Consider the following 22,049-nt stretch of genomic DNA (forward strand, 5'->3'; position numbering starts at 1 on the left):
GGGTTCCCACTATCCCCTCAGGATCAATAATTTACTAGAATGATTCACAGAACTCAGGAAAGCACTATACTTAAGATTAAAGTTTTATTATAAAGGGTACAAATCAGGACTAGCTGGATGAAAAAATGCATAGGGTTAGGGCTAGGAGGGTCTCAAACATGGAGCTCCTGGGTCCTCTCTTTGTGGAGGGAGGATATGTCACCCTCCTAGCACCTCAGTGTGTGTCACCAACCCGCTCACTGAGCTTTGGGTGCCCAGAATTTTTATTGGGGCTTCATTACATAGGTGTGACTGAATAAATCATTGGCCATGTGATGAATTCAATCTCCAGCCTCCTTTCCCTCTCCCTGGAGATGGGCTGATTTCTCGTGGCTCTAAGTCCCATCCCTCTAATCCTATCCATTGTTCGTCTTTCTGCCTTGAAACTATCTAGGGGGCCCACCATGAGTCAGCTCATTAGCATAAACCATCAGGGCCGACAGCGAAGAACAAAGACAGTCCTATCACCCAGAAAATTCCAAGGGTCTAGAAGCTCCATTGCAGGAACTTGGGATAAAGACCAGATAAAGTATTTATTGCACAGCAATCTCTGTTCTCTATTTGTTTGCACTGTTATTGCCCTCGCCCCCAAGAACAGATGGGATCTAGGGCAGAGACCTATATCCAGGTGCCAGGGACAGTGCCTGCCACATTGAGAACTCAAATATGAGTTTATTAAATGAATACAAAAGGTTAAATACCCACAAAAGATTTAAATAAGCATTTCAGACTATCAATGGAGGCAGTACGGTGAGGCACTTCATGACAAATGCAGAAAACTTGCACAGACAATAATTGCAAGAGGGGGTCCATGAGAGGAGCCATCGCTTGATTTATATGCATAACTATTTTTAACCTCGACAAGGATTTTGCACATTTATTCGTCTTAACTAAATGAAAACTTTTATTCCTTTGTACCTTGAAAATCCCTTGAATCCGATGATTATCTTCAAATTAAGGATTAAAATAAAAACTCTTTTGCTGAGTTTTATATTTTCTCTGGCATTTCTAAATTAAGATGCAAGTGAAGTTTTAAATTTATAGAACTCATTGTTTAATCTAAATTAGATTAACCCCCCCAGCCCTTCAGAGATCCAAGCAGGCAGTTCCACACTTTTGTTTATCCCTGTCTCAAGGTTATTACTGACAAATTACAATTAGTCAGTACGTACTTCAAACCTATTGTTAGGGTACTAAGCTCTGAGCTATAAACTGCCTCACTCTGGCATAATTAAAACCATGTTCCAGTTCACCTGTTTTATGATTCCTACTTGGCTTTTTATAAAGCTTCTTTTCACAATCCTAACTACACGCAGGCCTTGGAAACTCAGGCACTTTAAGAAAACTTTTTAAATAGCTTCTTGAAGTTTGCTGACAATCTTATTACCGTCATCAGGATTTTTAAAAAGTTGTACTAAACTATTGCAAACATTATATAAGACTTGTATTATTATCTTTAAAATAAATCCTAATTCGAATTCACTGGGTGTGCGCATAGGAAACATTGCATTTGAATTTGTATTCACTTATTGGCATGATAAACTGCTCCTTAGGACTAGATGAACATTCCCAAAGTAAAAAGAAAAGGGGGCTCTCACGTCCTATCCATCATTTTTGTCTTTGAGCCAGTCCAATAGTCAATTGTCCTAAAGTAAATGGACACCTTCAAGCTGCCTGTAAGGAGGAAAATATCAGTTGCTAGACCAACACTTAATCAAGAATCTCTCTCAATCCTTAAGTGTGAACAGAAAAACTAGACTCAGCAAGGGTGGCTTGGTCTTTTGTGGAAGGACTGGTTGTTTGCCCCTTAAGATTCTCTCTGTGACTCTTCTGTTCAGGGTTTTTCTTGATTTACTCAAGCTTTAGACAATGAAGTAGCTGACAAGCTTTTCTGTAATCCCTGTATCTGATGCTTTAAGCGTTCCTTAATTCAATTCCAGTAGATTAGCCTAATCAGTTTTGTTTTATGGTATTTAGACCTTTAGAATTTAATTCTATTGTACCAAGTAGGACGCAGATTAGGACTTGAACTTAAAATATGGCCTGTTACTTAACAGAAATGTGTCGCTGGTTTTCACCAGACTTACAGTAGACGTGGATGTCTCAGATAGTCTGCTCTGGTTTTCCTTTCCATTGTCATACCTGAGAAGACGGTGTGACTGACTCAGGAAGTCAAGATTGCCGTGGCACAACTGCATTTTCACTGGCTACTTGGATTATTCTTATGGTTTGAGCAAAGACGCTGAGTTAGCCCTGACTGCCTCAGTTTTCTTCAGACAAGGAAAAAAAACCAGAAAACGAAAAACTAGCACTTTTTATTAAACAACCTAACACCTTGGAAATGAATTTGTGAAAAGACAACATGACCCAAGAATTAGAACTAAGAAGACACCCTGATGCATTTTATTTCTTTACCTATGTAACTTTATTTATTCTTTACTTACGTATTTCAAGGAGATATCATGTTTGTCCTAATCTTTCAAATTTAAATATGGAAAAATACATCTGTTATTGTGTAAGTACAACAATAGTCTGATACACAAAAATTAAGTTTGGGTGTTTCTTTACCCACAGAACTGGCTTATGCTGATGACCCCAGAAAGAATTTGCTTGTATCTTGAACATCTATGGGATATAGGACCATAGTTCAGGGTACCATCTGTAATAAAGCAAACTTTACAGCTTTCTTTGGAGTTGAGGAGAGAGAATGAGCTATTGATCCCACCCTGGGCCTTCGGTGGCCATATCACATCTGAAACTGGTCATTTACTGGTGGGCGGTGTTAAACCTGGACTTTATCTTATGACTCTACAAATCAGCGAATTATGTTTGATACGATAAGAGAACCCAACAAATTATCTCTGTTTGGAGCATTAATTTTAGGACTTTATTCTTGAGAAAACTCCTAAATTATTTTTCTAACCCCTCTAACCTACCCAACTCCAGTAGCCAGGCTTCTTTCCCACCTGTTTACTTCCCTTTGCAAGGACCACCTAACAGAGAACCAAGAAAAAAATGGATGACGTTTATTTTTAGAAGAAAGTGATATATTCTCTACCATTTCTACTCTCATATAGATTTTCTCTCCCTTCTGGTACTGTTAAATACAGACACACACACATACAACCCAATGAAAATATGCTTACGCTCAGAATTTAGTTGTCCTTACTGCTGCTACAGTCACCTCAATCCTGGACCTACCTTAACCTCCTGGTAACCCCAGCACAAGGCTCAAAACTACTTGAGTTCAGTGTAGTTGGAGGAACTCTTCTTAGAAATGAGGAAGAAGGTAAAATGAGCTTAGAAGTCTGCCCTCCACTCTCCCACATACCCTGGCACCAACAGGACTATGGAGGCATGCACTGGAGTCAGCTCTGAGAATGCTCTGTGACCCAGTGGGTCTGGATCTACCCCAGGCTCAAACCCATAGTTTACGGCTTTGTCCCAAGGGGAAAAAAATCACCTTTCTTATTTAAAAGTTAAAACTATTGGGGAGGAAGAATGATTTTCCCTTTACCCTTCTAGGTTCTTAGCTGAGACCACCCCCCATCATAAAAGACAGATCAATAGGAGAAAAACAAACAGAAAGTGTAATAGCATGTATACCTCCCGTTTACATGGGAGATGCCCAGGAAAACTGAGTAACTCTCCAAAATGGCCCACGCCATCACCTGAAATATCATCTTCAGCTAAAGACAAAAGACGTTGGGGGAAGAAGGGGAGGCCGGTTAAGTGAGGTTACCAGGAAAAGCACAGTAAAGAAGGATAGCGTTGTTATGCAGATTTAAGTCCTTAGTTTCTCCATTGGTAAGTTTCTAGAAGGTGTGCTTACAAATGGAGATTTCTCTTATAAATATTAATTTCTCTTACAAAATGGTAACTTCTACTCGTTTTCAAAGCTTCTCCTGTGTCTGCTGTTTCTTAAAAATAATCAGCCTTAAATAATCAATGTGGCAAAAAGGCATATTTTAGGGTGGAAATTCTTCTCCCCTTCAAAACATTGAATTAATGATGAACTAATCCTTAAATCAGAACAAGTCTATGTATGAGTAGTTATAAATTCAATAATAAATTTGAGTCTGTGGCCTTTTGTACTGGTGTTTTCAGAAACATTTCATGCTATTTCACCCAAAAGCCATAAAGAGGTTAAGACAGAGGCGTCCTCTCTGAGAGCAGCTGTCTGCTGGGAGAGAAATAGAGCACTTAGGAGCCAGAGCTTGGCTTTCCTATGTTGGCTTGTTGGTTATTGTTCTGGAGTAGTGTTACTCAATGATTTTCCATGATGATAGAAATGTCCTTTAACCTGTGTTGTCCATATGGTAGCCACTCAAGTCGCCATTGAGCAATTGAAATGTCACTAGTATGACTGAGGATCTGAATTTTTAATTTTATTTAATTTTAGTTAGCTTAAATTTAAATAGCCACATGTAGCTAGTGGCCACCATATTGGACTACACAGCTTTAGAGCAACAGTGATAGGCCACGTTAGAGAACACAAGAACCTGTCTCTATCTGAAATTCAATCTTACCTGTGGCTACAAGTCAGCCTGCTCTGACCCTTCCTGGAGTAAAATAGGATTAAAGATGAAGGAGCAGAAAAGGTGGGATTTTTCCTTGGGGACTAAACCTAATGTCAGAAAAGACCAAAAAGTACCTGGGATAAATATCACTGCCTACAAGATATAGAGAGCATCTTCTCAGTGGCTCCGTAAGGTTCCCCATGTATCAGCCAGGAAACTGGGGAAAAATATAACATTATAACCACAAAATAAGTATTTTTTGTGGTGTGAGATTCCATTCCATTTATGAATTCTACTCTTGGAATAATTGGTCTGCCTATTATACGGTGTTTAGAGGCTCTACTTCATCAATCTCATTCTATTAAATTTTTATTTTAATTTTGAAATACAGTACAATCTCAATTTTGCTTACCAGTCAAAAACTGAAATAACAGTATTTTGAAAAGAATATAGTTGCGTGACCTCAAACATAATATACATCACAAAATAAGATGGAAGCCTATAAGTAATTCTCAGGTTCAGCTGCCTGCGTAAGACTTCATATGTATTCCCCAGACCTGTATTTTGCCAAGGAGAACTGCAAAGTAGGTGAGGTGTGCCCCTCCCACCACTTTCCCATTCCATGCCCCTTCTACCTCAAGGTCTCACAAGTGACACGGTCACCCCCCAACCCTTTTTTCTGATGCACATAACTGTGTCTCCTTTCTAGTCCACCAGTGAAATATTAGTCATTTTCAATTTAGGACTAAATATTAATCGTTCAGGGGAGGTGGTCTGAGAGGCTATATGGAAGTAAAGCTGCTAAGGACTAGTTTAAGGCAATTGAGGAAACGTTGGAATGGGGAAAGTAAGTGCTAAGACCGAGTGTTTGTGTCCCAAAATCCATATGTTGAAATCGTAACCCCCAGTGGATGGTATTAGGAGGTGGAGCTCCTGGGAGGCGACTAGGTCATGAGGATGGGATGGGATTTTTGCCTTTATAAAAGAGGTCCAACAGAGCCCCCTAGCCCTTTCTGCTATACTGGGACACAGTGACACGACGGCTGTCTATGAGGAAGCAGGCCCTCACCAGACACCGAACCTGCCAGCACCGTGATCTTGGACTTCCCAGCCTCCAGAACTGTGAGAAGTAAATGTTGCTTATAAATCACTCAGTTCATGGTATTTTTGTTATAGCAGCCTGAATGGACTAAGACAGTAAGGAACTATGTCCAGGGTCCCCAAGACCACTGCCAGGTTCAGGGATTCAGGAGGACTCACAAGAGTCGTGTAGAGTCGCACTCATGACTCTGATTCATTACAGTAAAAGGACACACAGCAAACTCCACAACGGGAAAAGACACAGGGTGAAGGCTAGAGGACAGCAGGCACAAGCTTCCAGAGTCCTCTCCCAGTAGAGTCTCACAGGACACACTTAATCCCCCCGCTTTCAGTTGTGACAACATGCGGGAAATGTGCCAACCAGAGAGTTCCCTGGAGACTCAGTGCCCAGAGTTTTTACTGGGGGCTGGTTAGGCCCCTGCCTGGCACGTCCCCAATTCCAGACTCCCAGGAAGAAAGCAGATGTTCAGCACAAATCATGTTGTTGGTACAAACAGCGTAGGCACCATGAGGCCCTCTTGTTAGTTATCCTTTAACCTTGCTGGAATCTTAATTTCCGGACGCCAGCCACAGGCCAGCCTGGTAAAGGGGCCTTTGCAAGGATTAGCAGTCAGATCTGCTATGCTAACTATCTTCTGCACAGGAGCCCTCTCCTGCCTCTCCATTTGCTCCATCCGTGGACACCAAGCAGCACTTCTCCAACCTAACAAAACTGCCCCTCGCCTTTCTCCCCTGCTTCCCACCCCCTCCTCTGTGCACAGGACCCCATGTCTTCCCTCTGCTTTCAGCAGCCTTCTTACCCCACATCCAGATCTAGGACTTCACACTGCACTTCACATCCTGACTTCTCCCCACTTCAAACAACCCCTTCCCAAAATCTTAAAACCAGAGAGGAGAGGCCTGGAGTTTATGCTGTATCAAGTTCCGGAGCAGAGCTGTCTACGTAGTTTGCAAAGCCCTGTGCAAAATGAGAGTGCAGGACCCTGTAGGAAGAAAGGATTTAGGAAGTTAAGAAAGTATTAAGAATTTCAAAAGAGCAACAGCAGAGCCTTAAGCCAAGTGTGGGGCCCTTCTGAGGCTGCACAGGCCCCACCCACATCCCTGAGGCCTGGGCACAGGATATCCTCGGGCTGTGGCAAATCTGCATGAACTGGGGTCTTCAAGCTTGGTTTCTCTGGTAGGTTTGAACCTCAAAAAACATTTGTGTGATGAAAATCAAACTATATATGGGGAAACATTCACCACAGAGACTTCTCATGAATACTGGTAAACCGAATCACATTATGGAGTGTTTCCCAATTTGTCTGATCACAAAAATTCCCCCGGGTGCTTGTCAAAATGCAGATTCCCAGTCCCCTCCCCCAGAGATTTTGATTCAGATTCTCTAGAGTGGAGGCAATGACTCTTTTTTTTTAAGAGGTTTTCTAGCAGATTCTTTTTTGAAGAAGAAGATTAGCTCTGAGCTAACATCTGCTGCCAATCCTCCTCTTTTTGCTGAGGAAGACTGGCCCTGAGTTAACACCCATGCCCATCTTCTTCCATCTTATATGTGGGACGCCTACCACAGCATGGCGTGCCAAGCAGTGCCATGTCTGCACCCAGGTTCCGAACTGGCAAACCCCAGGCTGCTGAAGCGGAATGTGTGCACTTAAGCAGGCTGGCCCCTCTAGCAGATTTTTATGACAAGTAAATCATAGAAACTCTGGCTAAGAACACACATTTGAGGGCAGGCAGACCTAGGCTCAAGTTCTCCATTTATCAGCAGTGTGACATTGGGAAAGTTATTTAATTTCACTAAGCTTCAATTTCCTCATCTGTAAAATAGAGATAATTATGCTTATTACCAAAGGTTGCCATGGGGATAAAATGAGACAAATGCATGTAAAGAGCTTAAAACAGTGACTGGTACAGTAAGTTCTCAATAATGGTAGTTACAAATATTATACAAAAAAGAATAAAACTTCTTTAGACCCCTCAGTTTTGTAAAACTAATATGAACTAAGCTTAAATGCAAATTGCTAAATGCAACCATTATTATTTCTGTCAAATTAAAGTCATTCAGAAATGAGGAATTACAACCTGAGGTGAACAAAAGAATCAATCAGTTATCAATGGTAAATATGTCCTGAGCACCAATTGTATACAAGCCATTGTGACCGGTCGCAGACACAGAGGCACAACTGATGGCTTTTGCAATCAAAGAATTTAGAACGTAGTTCATAATAAGATAGAGAGGTGAAGATGCCTCTCTTTACAAGGAAGCACATGAAGGTAAAAGCAGAAGATGCAGTCATCTCCTTGAGCGAGATGTTGAAGGAGGGTAAGAGAATGAGTAGAGGGCATTTTACGTGGGATTGGCACAGCGAGTAGAAGGCTGGAGCTGGAACATCTAAGACAATAATTAGCCCAAATTGATAGAAGCAAAAGGTTCCTGTAGAAAAATATGTACACCACACATAGCATTTGGATACATATCCAATGAGAAAATGAGACCTGAACTGGAACCAGAAAAATCTATAAATGCTAAGCCAAGAGCTGGATGTATTCTGTAGGCAATGGAGAGTTTGTAAGCCAAAAAAAGGGGGGAATGAGTCATCTTTGAAAGGTTTAATTTAATTAAAATAGTAAACTCTTCATTTATGCTTAGTTTCAAAGATCTGTGCTCATACAGTTGATCTTTCTCCAATTTGTATTTTAAAAAATAAAAAGGAACATTCCTAACTAGAAAAGAGGTAATTCAATGAAGGGGTTAAAATAGGACCACGTCCAACAATAGTGTAACATACACACACATTTAAAACTTATTGTCAGATTCCCATAATAGAAATCTTTTCTTTTAAGACTTTTTAAAGCTGCTAATTTTAGACAAGACCTTCTTAATTGCATTAAAACTCTTGAAAAAATAGTATTTTAATATTTTCAGTAAATCTGTAAAATTGTTGGTGACTGCTGGCTTTTCTGTTTCCCTTCATTTATATGTGGTGACAGTTTTGGGTTGAATCACGTCCCCAAAAGGATGTGTTGAATTCCTAACCCCTGGTGCCTGTGAGTGTGAGCTCATGTGTTTGGAAATGGGGTCTCTGCAGATGATCAAGTCAAGATGAAGTCATACGGGATTCAGGTGGGGTCTAATCCTACAAGACTGGTGTCCTTATAAGAAGAAGAAACAGAGGCATGGGGGCACACAGGGGAGAAGGCCATGTGGCAACAGAGGCAGAGCTAGGAGTTGCCCTGACACAAGCTAAGGAATGTGGAGGATTGACAGCAGCCACCAGAAGCTAAGGCAGGCATGGGACCAATTCCCCCTCAGAAACTTCAGAAGAAACCAACCCTGCCAACACCTGGATTTCAGACTTCTAGTCCCCAGAACTGTGAGAGAATACATTTCTGTTGTTTTAACCACCCCCTTTGTGGTACTTTGTTATGGCAGCCCTGGAAACCTAATACAGTATCTCACTACCTAATCAGAGAAAACAGAGGCACAGCTCAGATGACCTTTCAGCTCCAAGAGGAGTAGGCTGTGCTCCTTATGTAAAGGTAGCTGAAAAGTGTTGAAAAGATAAGGTGAAGATGATCTCATGTAAGATAGGGTCTACACCCTGCAGAGCAGTTCATTTGAGAGGAGAGAGTTCTCTTCTTCACAGGAAATCCAAGCTCTTTTCCTGGCTCCCGTCTGTGCGATGGGTATGGCTCGCCTATGCCCTCCTGAGGTGAGGAAGCCTTTGTGGTGAAAACCTAGTAATGATAACAATCATCATATAATAATAATTCTATTGATTACAGATAACACTTATTATTATTATTGAATATCTCCCGTGTGTCCTGTGTAGTTTAACACTTTACAGAGTAACTCATTTAATCCTCACTGGTATTCTGTGAAGAAGGTAAGATTATTATCCTTATTTTACAGCTAGGAAAACCAAGACAGAGACAGATTCAGGAATTTGCTTCAAGGCACACAGTAAATGACAGAGCTGGAACCTCACCCAGGCAGACTGGCTCCAAAGCCCGTTCTCTTAGCCTTTACAGTTCCAGCCAGGCTGTAGCAGACCCATGCTAGGAAAACCTAGTTCTTCTGTATAACAAGAGAAAAAGTCCCTGGCTCCATTCTAGCGGACTCCAGATTCTAGAGCGCTGTGGAGAGCTGAGGACTTGTAAACGCGTGGAGAAGATAATAGCTATATTACTTCCCTCTGTCTGTCTTAACAAATTACCACACACTTGGTGGCTCAAAACAACAGAATTTTATTTTCTCACAGTTCTGGAGGCCAGAAGTCCAAAATCAAGGTGTTGGCAGAGCCACGTGCCCCACCAAAGACTCTAGGGGAGGGTCCTTCCTTGCCTTTTCCAGATTCTGGTGATTCCTAGCATTCCTTGGTTTGGGCAACATAGCTCCGTCTTCACATGGACATCTTCACTTCACGTCTTCTCCATGTGTCTCTCTGTCCTTTTCTGTCTCTTATAAGGAGACCCTCATTGGATTGGGGCCACCCTAAGTCCGTATGATCTCATCTTGATCTTTAATTATGTCTGCAAAGACCCTGTTTCCAAATAAAGTCACATTCTGAGGTTCCGATAGACATGAATTTTGGGGCAACACTATTCAACCGGCTACAATGGCCAAGAAATATCTAGCTAGTTCAGCAGAGAGCAGAGTCTACAGGAGGGCCTCTCAGCTCTTTCAGCCCCAGAACCGTGTCTCATCGGCCTTGACCTTTCAGCCAAGTACTCAGCACAGCTCTCTGCATATAACATTCTGTATATGGTGCAGTGTTGAACAGATTACACGGGAGGGACTCACCCTAGCAGAGGTCCCGAGCAACCCACCTGGAAGATCCCATTACACTTGTATCATGGCTGACACTATATTCATTATTATTAAAATTCACTTTTTAGTATCTTGTGATCAACGTACTTTGAAGTGTAGGAGAACTTGATGGTTAACGTCACAATTGCAGTAAACAGAGTCTCCAATTAAAGAACGACTTGACGTAAAAGAATCAAGACTCCTCTTACTCGAGGTTCTTTTTACATGAAGCCACTTTGAGACGTATATCTGAGTTATAGAAAAGCTACACATTAAAGTGTATCTGAATCAATGAGGATTTATTCTCTTTTGATAAGCAGTGTATCCACTAAGGCATCTAGGTACCAGTTGTGAGAAAGATTTTCAGTGTTTTTGGGGCCAGCCACAGTGGCCTAATGGTTAAGTTCGGTGCTCTGCTTCAGCGGCCTGGATTCAGTTCCCCATTGTGGACCTACACCACTTGTCTGTTAGTGGCCATGCTGTAGTGGCAGCTCATATACAAAAAGAGGAAGATTAGTAGCAGATGTTAGCTCAAGGCAGATCTTCCTCAGCAAAGACAAAAAACTAAATAAATAAAATAAAGCATTTTTATTAGAACATATAGAAGAGTTATGAATTATTTCTGTAGTGTTTTCTGATCTTGTTTTTAATTGGTATTTTTAAATAGTTCAGGTGTTAAATAAGTTTCATCCATTAGCTTGTGTTCAGAAAACAGGTTAATTATTCATCAATACACACCCTTAGGTTCATGGTTTCCCAAATAGATGGCATTTTCTATGTCTGTACATTTTTTTATTAAACTCATTTTATGCCTATAAAATCTATTCCTGAAAAAAGTGATTTTGCTACTAAAAAAGACCATTAAGTTCACAAATTCTTTCTCCATGGCTTGATGCTATCTTTTTGCACTATAATTAGCTGCATGTATAGTTAATTACTATGGGAAAAACAGAGCATCTCCAAATTTCTATGAGATACTTATAATTTGATAGTTTAACTATATTTTCTCCTTCAGTTCCCACATCTCCCCGCTAGCCACATGTCTTTTCATGGTAGGAAGATGATAAGCATACACTCTTTCAAAATGACAGCAAAATGTTCATCAAGAGCTTCATAAAGTTTTGATAGACTGAAGATGTTTTTAGAACTAGCGTTTCAATAGATCTTTCCCCTTTCTTGAATTAAGAGTTCCCTTATCTATGATCCTCGTCTCTGGAAAAATGCATATTTTTATATACATGAGACATTTTGCATATAATTTCAGAGAGATTTGAAATACTTTGAAGGTCATGTGTAGTCCCCAGGCTAAGGATGCCAACTTTGGAGAACAATGTTTTTTTAACCATTTATTATGATAGTTAATAATTTCTCTTAAAATAATACTTTAGTTAGCCAGTAAGATTCATTTAAATGACACACTTTTGTCCAAAATCTTGATTTTTTTAGAGGAAAAAAGTAATTTTAAAAATACAGCATTACTGTTCAGGATCTTCAAATCCTCATACCAAATTCACCACCTTGGTTTCCCCTGTGTGACTTTAGTCCCAGCACTGGACTGAGTGCTTTGAGTCTAGGAGGCAATCTTGTTCATCGTTGTATATGCTGCAGAGCCTAGAATGATGCTTAGCACATGGAGGGAGCTCAAGGAATGTTGTTACTGTCACCATTGTTATTTAATTTTAAAAATTAGGAGTAAGGGGGCTGGCCCATGGCCAAGTGGTTAAATCTGTGCACTTCACTTCAGCAGCCTGTGGCTTCGCGGGTTCAGATTCTGGGCCTGGACTTAGCACCACTCATCCAGCCATGCTGAGGTGGCGTCCCACATAGCACAACCAGAAGGAGCTACAACTAGAATATACAACTATGTACTGGGGGTCTTTGGGGAGAAGAAGAAGAAAACAAAAAGAAGATTGGCAACAAATGTTAGCTCAGGTGCCAATCTTTAAAAAAAAATTTTTTTTAAGTCAGGAGTGGTTACTATGTATGCATATAAAAACTTAAGTATAGACCACCAAAGAAGTCATTTGTGTTTAAACAGACATGTGAACTGGAAGAGAAGGATGAAAGGTGTATTTGAATTAAACGTGGAAGAGATGTCAGGGCCTGCCTTTGCTCATTCAAGAAAAGCAGAGAAGGCAGTTGGAAAATCTTTGCATTGACAGGGCACATTCTACAGTGTGGAAGAAGTGAGCCAAGGAGGCCCGATGCTCAGTAGCTCCTAAGATGAGTTCTCAAGGAGCTCCAGCTTCCACGTGTCTTTCCCAAGGGAGCAATGGGCACTGGTTTGGAGGAGTACAGTGTACAATGCACAGATCTTTCTAACCCTGTCTCATCCTAGTCACCCTGAAGGGAGGAGATCAGAATGATTACAGACTGGACTTGATAAATAGGATAATTGTACTTTCAGGGTTCTTCTCCCAACCAATAATACTTCCTATCTGCTTGTTAATGCCTGGAATCTCTCCTTTAAGTTTTTCATTTTAATATTAGAGAAAAAGATTTTGCTAGTGTATTGACTACAATTTATTCACCCTACATTTCATCCCAACGACTATAAGAATGATCATACCTCTTCTCTGATTCCATTAACAAAGAGAGGTATTGAGGAGCCAAAGTTTGGAGAGGAGTTACTACCATCGAGAATTGGTAAGGGCACTGAAAGTTGAGACTGGGGAAAAAGACATTCCATTGAATTGAAAAGATGTTCCATCTTTCCCTAGGATTGTTCATATTGCCAATCCTATTGGATGAGTATATCCAGAAATCTTGTGTATTGAAAAATTTGATTGATATGGCTAGCCACTGTCCTTCACAAACTTCGTAATTTATTAAATTTGTGAGTAATGATTTCTCCCTTTTTTAATTAGATTCCTTCTAAAGAGATTTCATTCTCAGGAGTTTCACTAATTAAAATAAGTAGTTAGACAATTAGCTTCTTGGCAGCAAAAACTACTTCTTATTTATCTCTGAATCCCCAATGCCCAGGATAGCACCTAGCATAAATATTGTGCTCAATCAAGATTATTACATGCATATTTCTTGAATGAAGGTGACAAAAGATCTATTACAAATCTAAGTAATTTATTAATTGAGTCTAGAAAGGATTTATGGTAACTGACAAAAATTCATTTAATAAGAGATAACATCAAATACTGAAATCATTGCAAGAGTAAATCAGAAATAGAGCAATGAAATGATGGTATGGAGCTTATAAACAAATTTGTCTCACTTTTAACAGGTAGATAAGATGTCTCTGCACACAGTTTGTGTACTTCCAGTTTAATAAAAGCACTACTGTTTTAAACTATGATGAAGCAAATATTCCAATATTCCAAATTCTTCACATTATGCCAACCCTAGAACATAATTTCTAGCATTTGATGTCTTCTATTTTTAGAAAGCTATTTCTCAATGACCACTTTACATAAATTGTGTACTTGTTAATTACAATTATTACCACAGAATTTTTTCTTAGCTTGTGATAGAATTAAAATAGCCTTTTAAGTCTTAAAAACATTATCAAGAAAAGCTCAATTATGTAAACACAGCTAATAATACCCCATGTTCATCCTGGCGGGCATTGTGCGGAGTTTCCAATAACTGTGAGTACCTTTTATGAAATATGAGAAACTTTGTTCATTTGCCGTTTAGAGGCAAGTCCCTTAGCTTCCTACATCAATTGTTTTTTGATTATTCTTTCATGTGGAACCTTTTCCAGCAAGCTCTCCATTTAAAACCTTGTAAACAAATAGGGCTTCTTTCTTGGCCCTTATTCTTTAAATTTTAATTAAAATGCTTCATATTTCATCACAGAAATGTTTTCTGCTCTAACATCTTAGCCTCATTATTAGTTATAGTTTGGTTAGATTTTTAAATAGAACTCACATTTTTCTCAGTGTTTCAGACAGGAAGAAAGAGTACCACATGGCGTACCTGTCAGCCTGTCCCAGGAAAGAATTTTTAATTGAACATCTATCTCTTCTCTAGCTAATCCAGATAACCTATGAGGCAAGTATATGTGAGTTGCAAAATAAATTAAGGTGCTGTGTTCTACTTTCTTGTCCTGAGAAAAATGTTCCCAAATGGACTGAGTTCCTTGGCTATATCCCCATATTCACCATTGCAGATTTTATTGGTACCTTACCATCCCTGCAGTGCTTTCCATTTATAAATAAATGCTTTTCCTTTACTTATGGGAAGACTCAAGCTTCATAAACAGGCCTGAAACTCGGCTGTGGTTCTCCCTGAAGAATCGTAGGAGATGCCAAGATGGAGAACAGCGGCTGCTGTGCAGTGTTCATGTCCTCCTTCATTCGTGTAATTGTGGCATCTCATAAAGTGCAAACAAATGCCACCATTATGGCTGCCGGAAGCCCTGCCGCTCAGCCTGCTCACTACGCTGCTGCCACTCAAGGAGGAGGAACATGCTGAGGGCATTGGAATAGTTAAGTGGCATTGAGAGGAACGTGCTGATGGCATAAACTGGAAAATTGGGGCTAAAGGTGAAACCGCGTCTTACAAATGTCTTCCCTCAAAAAGCACGATCTTATTTTAGGAATGTATGGTCCATGGAGGGCTTTATCATAAATTGGTTTGAATGAGCCAATCGGCTTCTGAGGGTTCTCGTTTTCCAGTGAGCATGGTGTCTTGCTGCTTCACTAGTCCAGCACGATTCAGAAGTATTATGGTCTAGTTACTGAGGAGACCTTTGCTTTGGATCGATTGTCAGTGTTCTCTAAAATGGTTTCACTTGAGCCACTGCACTTTGGTATAGTCCTGTAGGGTTTTTTTCCTGGGGTCCATGATCCCCTAGGAAACCATTGCTTTCGATAGATTCTCAGAAGAGTTTGTGACCCTTCCAAATAGCACTGACCCAGCGTCTGTGTCATTTTTGGAAACCCTATACATGTTTGCAATCTTGGGAGAAAACGAACACAATATAGAACACAAAAAGATGAACGTATTACCAACAAACCTTCACATATCCATGCTTTCTAAATCGCCCTTTCTGAGCACAAAGACTTGTGAAAGCACAGGGTGGGGCCCAGGCACGGAGAGAATGGTCTTATCGACATCTGAAAACAGGGATATTCATGTAGCCTAATAGAAAACATAAAAAAGAAATTCTGTGAGAAAGAAGGCTGCACTTTCTCCTAATAAGCTTAAGAGAAATTTGTATGTCCCAGAAAAAAAAGGCCTGAATTTGGCTCACAGATTTGGTACCAGGTGGCCAATGCTAAAGACTTTTATTTTTTGTCTTTGATTTGTTTGTTTTAACATGTGCTCTGAGGAAAAAGAAAAAGAATTGATGGGAGAAAGCTTTAAATCACATTCTGTTCTTTCATGAAAGTGGGCAATTCAAACAATTTCTGTCAATTTCTGAGTAGATGTTTACAGTAATTTGTACATTCGAGTCAAGGCTAAGCTTCATTGAACACCAGATCCTCAGCCCCATAAGAATATATAGAACATTCCAGCAAATATTTCTTAAGCTCTTATGTCTCTGGCTCACACACTTGTGAAGACTCACCTGTACCTCAGATTTGCCTTATATAAACAGCAGGAAAGGTCATTTCTGAGAGCTGTTTTTACAGAAAAACTTATTTGGAAAAAACTAAGAGCTAATGATGCCGCTGTCCTTGCAACACTGATGCTGTCAACAGCGTGCAGTACACGTGCTTTACACGTTGAGTTAGGTAGTCTCTTGATGGAAAATGGCACCTTGTCTTCCATTAAGTGAACATATTTCAGAAGACATCTAAGTGCTCTCAACAAAACAGAGCAAACTCAGGGGCCGGCCGGGTGGCGCAGCAGTTAAGTTTGCACTTTCCGCTTCTGCAGCCCAGGGTTCGCTGGTTCGGATTCCGGGTGTGGACATGGCACCACTTGGCACGCCACGCTGTGGCAGGCGTCCCACATATAAAGTAGAGGAAGATAGGCATGGATGTTAGCCCAGGGCCAGTCTTCCTCAGCAAAAAGAGGAGGATTGGCAGCAGATGCTAGCTCAGGGCTGATCTTCCTCAAAAAAAAAAAAACCAGAGCAAACTCAGAAAATACAGAGCTTTTTCACTGGACTTGGGGTATTACTTCAATTGCCTCAACAGTTTACCAGGGTAGAAATATCATGTTCTTTAAAGTTGAGATAAATAAATTGTGCTGCTTAAGGAGAAAGTATGATATGCTTCACTCTAAGTAGTCTTTTCTGTCTCATTATAAGCTAGACTAAATCTAAAACCCTGAAACTACAGATTTATGTGTGCTTCTTGCTGAAAATAATATTGAAATGTGAAAATGAAGCCTCCCACCAAGTCTGTGGGAAGATAGGTTTGAGACTGGCTTCGGTAGCAGAGAAAGTTCATTTATTGCTCAATATGGACTAAGCACCATAAGAACCGACCATGAGACTGGATTGAGTTTGTGTTCCAGGGTGATGTCCTGGTGGGAGGAATGTGGTAATAATGATTGTTCTGCTCTAAGGACTTTATTTTAAGGTAAGATTCTAGCTTCCTTTATATCGTCACTCAAAACTCCAAAAAAGAAAAACCCCATAAATGATTTCCAATCCCGAGTTTACTTGCTTTCGCTACTGGTCATTAAATACCTATAGGATCAAATGTCTGGGTCTTGTGCTGGGATCTCGAGTTCCTGTCACAGCAGCTGAACTGAAAGGATATCTGTGGTAGGAAGATTAATGCCCCCCACCCAGAGATGCCCACTTCCTAATCTTCAGAACCTGTCAACATGTTACCTTACATGGCAAAAGAGACTTTGCAGGTGTGATTGACTTATGGATCTTAAAATGGGGAGATCATCCTGGATTATCTTTGTAGGTCCAGTCGAATTACATGGGTCCTTAAAAGTGGAAAAGGGAGACCGAAGAGGAGAGGCAGAGGGCTGTGCTACGAGGACTCAATCCACTCTTGCTGGCTTTGGGGATGGAGGAGCGGGGCCATGAGCCAAGGAATGCAGGTGGTCTCCGGAAGGCAGGAAAGGAATGGATTCTCCCCTAAGGCCTCCAGGAAGGAAGGCAGCCCTGCCCACACGTTGGTTTTTGGTCAGACTTCTGACCTACAGAACTAAAGAGTAATACGTTTATGTTGTTTGAGGCCACTAAGTTTGTGGTAATTTGTTACCACAAACAATAGGAAACTAATCGCACGTCCAACAACTTGTTTTACCAGATTCACAAGAAAAGGACTGTGCTAATGGGAACTTGCCACTCTTAGTGCACAAATTGCCTGAGGAGTTTTAAGGCAGAAAGGCATATTTTGGTTCTCATGTCTGAGATTCCTTTATAACTTTCTTGTGACCAAGCATCAGGGTGCTAAAATCTTTCTTCCGCCCTCATAGGGCATTCCTTCCTGGCAATGTCTTAAAGATCATAAAGTCCGATGTGCTTTCAGAGTGCTTCTGAGTTCAACCAGAGAGTCAGTTCTTGAAATCATACAGCAGCCTGTAAAGTGGACAGAAGAGGTTAAGTGAGCATGTACAGTTTTATTTCCTCACCATTAGCAACTTATAATCAAAGAAACAGTGAGCTTTCTAGAAGCTCATATTTTTCCTTAAAGATTTTGTGCTGCATTAGTAAGACTGACAACCCAAGCCAAGGGCCTAGTTATATTTTCCAGGGTTCCTGTGACCATTTATATTTTCTGGAAAAGCATTTTCTTTTTGACATGGTTATTATTTCTTTTTCTTCTAATAAAATATTTCTTCTAATAAAATATTTCAGGCATAAAAAGACATAAAATAATAAAATAATTTTCAGATAGCAAGCACCAGATTAAAGATTAAAAACATTACAAATACCGTTGAAGTTCACTGTGGACCGTCCTTGATCGTATTTCCTCTTCTGCGCATTCTGGAGGAAATATAATAGGCTGAACTGGACATTTATCATTTGCATGCATGTCTTTTTACTTCTGTTATATTTATCACATGTATGTATATATAAGCAGGCTTCGCTTCATACAGTGTTGGGACATAAACATGGATGTACAAGCTGAAACCATTCAAGGCAATATTAATAATGGTAAAAATGACAATTGTTCCCTAATCTTTAAGAATTTTTGTCAAAATATTTAAAAACCTTCTTACGGTCAGTAATGAATGTATAAGAAAAGAAAAAATTAATAAGACTGAGATTTATTTAGTGTGCCGTAATTTAAAGCATTAGAAACATTGCACATTTAGGTGTTTTACTTATTTTCGAGAAACCCTTTCTAGTCATACTCCTTTCTAAGTTCAGATCAGCTTCCAATATGTTATTCTTTGTTCTTTCGATGTCATGAAATATCTCTGTGATTTCCTTTAATGTGAAGTTTTGCGCCAGTGTCACTTCCTCTGGGACATCTTTATTCCTTTTTTGTCACAACCGCTTTCCTCGTTTGAGTAGATAAGTCTGCTTCACTAGGCCCCTCTGACTGCATCGCCAGTGTCTCAAACAGTGGCATCCTCAGCTATTTCTTCTATAATTCCATTTATGTTCAATTCAAATTTCCCTTCCAGCATTATCACTCTTCATTTCCTTGATGTACTTTCAGCTTTGTTGGCCAAATCTCTCTTTCTAGTGTCCATTTCCATAAAATTTGGCATAGGTTTATCACTGGGAAATAAGGAAGCTGCACAAATACATGCTTTACTGTCAGCGTGTGAAAAGAACAGATGTGCAGTGACCAGTCACCAACTGACTTTGAAAGAAGTGACACAATAGGTCAAAGGTCACGATGCACATCCGTTATTTATGTAGTATTTGTGGACAGGAGAGCCAGCAATGAAACTGGAACACTGTGCATCTACATAATGAAGTTTGTTAATTATGCAACTACTTACATTTAATATAACGTGGTAACTGAAATTTGAATAATGTCAGGAGTTAACTAAGCCCTAGTAACTGAAATTTGTGCATATCAGAACTATGCAGAGCAGAGACTGCCTGTGTGTGTGTTTCGCATATTTTAAACTTTAAGTAAATACCATCATATAATACATATCCTTTCACAAACTTGCATTTTTTTATTCAATATTATGTTTCTGAGAGTTATTTATATTGATGTATGCAACATTAGTAGCAGTTCATTACTTTTTTCTGTTTCATGATTTTCCGTTCACATGACTATAGTACAAGTCATTTATATATTCTTTTATGAAAATTTAGATTGTTTCCAGTTTTTTATTATTGCAAATATTACTCCTCTGAGAATTCATTTACTGTTCTGTGTAGTTATAAGCAAGTTTCTCTAAGGTAACTACATCTAGGAGCGGAATTACATGGTTTTTAACCTTGTTAGATATTTCCAAATCATTTTACCAATTTACGCTCCCAAGTAAGTTTCTAAAAGTGTTTTGGCTTGACTTGTTCCATAACAATGAGTACTGACAAATTTAATTTTATCAATTTGATCATATTAACTGATAAAGATAAGCTTATTTAATTTATATTTTCCTGATTAATGGTGAGATTGAACATATTTTCATGTTTCTTCAAATATTAATTACCTGTTTATATCTTTGACAGTTATATTGATATATATGGATTTATATGGACCAGATATAATAGTTTATGACTTGTGTACCTTGCAGTTATCATCCCCTTTCTCCGTCTCCTCTTTTCATTTGGACCATGACACATTGTGATGCACAGGAGATTTTAATTTGAATATGGTAGATATAGTAGAATTTATCAATTTTCCTTTTTTATTTTATGTTTTGTGTCATGAAAGTGTTCTCTTTTGGGGCCAGCCCGGTGGTGCAGGGGTTAAGTGTGCACATTCCACTTCGGCAGCCCAGGGTTCGCCGGGTTCGGATCCCGGGTACAGACATGGCACTGCTTGGCAAGCCATGCTGTGGTAGGTGTCCCACATATAAAGTAGAGGAAGATAGGCACGGATGTTACCTCAGGGCCAGTCTTCCTCAGCAAAAAGAGGAGGATTGGCAGCAGATGTTAGCTCAGGGCTAATCTTCCTCAAAAAAAAGTCTTCTCTTTTGTGCTCCATGCCATAAAGACAATGTCTTTTTTTCTTGAAAAGTTTTAACTATTTTTCTATGTTTAGATCATTAGTGTATATGGAACTCATTTTTTGATGTGGTACAAGGTAAGGATCCACTTTCTTATTTTTGACATATGAACAACCAAATTTTCTATCATCATTCATGGGGAAAAAAACTATCCTTCCTCCACTGACTTGCAAGGCCACGACTATCATACATCAAGTTACTTTTTCAGTTAGACTATTTTTTAGAGCAGTTTTACTTTCACAGCAAAATAAGCAGAAGTTACAGAGAGTTCCCATATCCCCCCTGCCCTGACACATACGTTGTCTCCCCCGTTATCAACAAATATGAAGTGTTTATACATACAAGGGTCTCTCTTGGGACTCTCTGTCTTGCTCCCTTGTCATATTGCCAGTGCTGCACAAATCTCCTACTGTATTGATACATCTTTACAAATGTGACTTGATCTCTGATAGAGTGAGTCTCCCCACAGTGTTGATTTTTAGTAAAGTTCTCAAAGTTTCTAGCTAAAATTCAGGTACATCTTCCTATTGCAAACAGTATCTTTTAATGGATTACATTTTCTATCTATTGCCGGTGTATAGAAATGCAATTTTTAATAGTTTTCATGAGATATAATTCACATACCATCTAATTCACCTATTTAAAATGTACAAATCAATGGTTCTGTTTTTTGAAATACATAGTATATATAATTATATATGTTACGTTTCTGAGATTCATTCAAGTTGTGCATAGTTATTTATTATTGTGTGTAGTCCATTTAGTTTGATTGCTGTAGAGTATTCTTTTGTATAAATAATCACTATTCATTTATCTGTTTTCCAGTTTTTGGCTATTACTAATTATGCTCTTTATTTCTATAATTTCCTTTTAGTTCATTTTAAATCTGCCCAACTTTTTAGACAGTATCTTATTCCTATGTTTTCAATTTCTTCTTATCCGTCTTATAAGCATTTTACATGTATCTGTTTTATATCTTATTTATAATTATTTCATTATCTTGAGAGTCTAGGGGTTTTCTTCTGACACTTTTCCAAATGACTTATTTCCTCTTTTGTTCTGTAATTTTTTGTTACCCTTTGGTTTATTCTTTGCGCTGTGCAATCTCTGGGATGAGCATCGTCTGAGGTTGATGCTGCTCTGTCCTGAGAAGATTTGAGTTTGCTTCTGCCAGCTGGTTTGACACATAATCTGGGTCAAGTTTGTGCTCATTGCTTGGCTTGGGATTTCCTGGGCACTCAAATAATATGAGTTCAACCTGTAAACCTATGTGAGGACAGGCCTGTGGTTATGAATTTTCAGGAGGGAGTTTTTATGCTTATTCTATATCCTGGCCATGATGGACTCATCACCATTTCCTATGGCTAGGAGACAGATGTGTGTCTTGGCCCCACCTGTCATTGAAGATATAGCCATGAGGGATCTCAGCTGCGTGCAGCAGCTAGATTCCAACCCTCCACGCAGTGGGCGCCCAACACATGTCCCTGTCCCAGGAAGGCTGACCCTCTCACTTTCCAAGATAAGGATATGTCCCCAGGGAAGTGCCAGCTCACCACTCTGATGTT

General features: G+C 39.6%; 1 protein-coding gene across 1 annotated transcript in view; it reads left to right on the forward strand.

The window, feature by feature from the left end:
* Positions 1 to 22,049, forward strand: part of CNTNAP2 (contactin associated protein 2) — a 1,871,002-nt gene that overhangs the window by 1,534,382 nt on the left and 314,571 nt on the right. The gene's annotated exons all lie outside the window — the stretch shown is intronic.

Source organism: Equus quagga, chromosome 8 (genome assembly GCF_021613505.1).
Source record: "Equus quagga isolate Etosha38 chromosome 8, UCLA_HA_Equagga_1.0, whole genome shotgun sequence".
Classification (NCBI taxonomy): domain Eukaryota; kingdom Metazoa; phylum Chordata; class Mammalia; order Perissodactyla; family Equidae; genus Equus; species Equus quagga.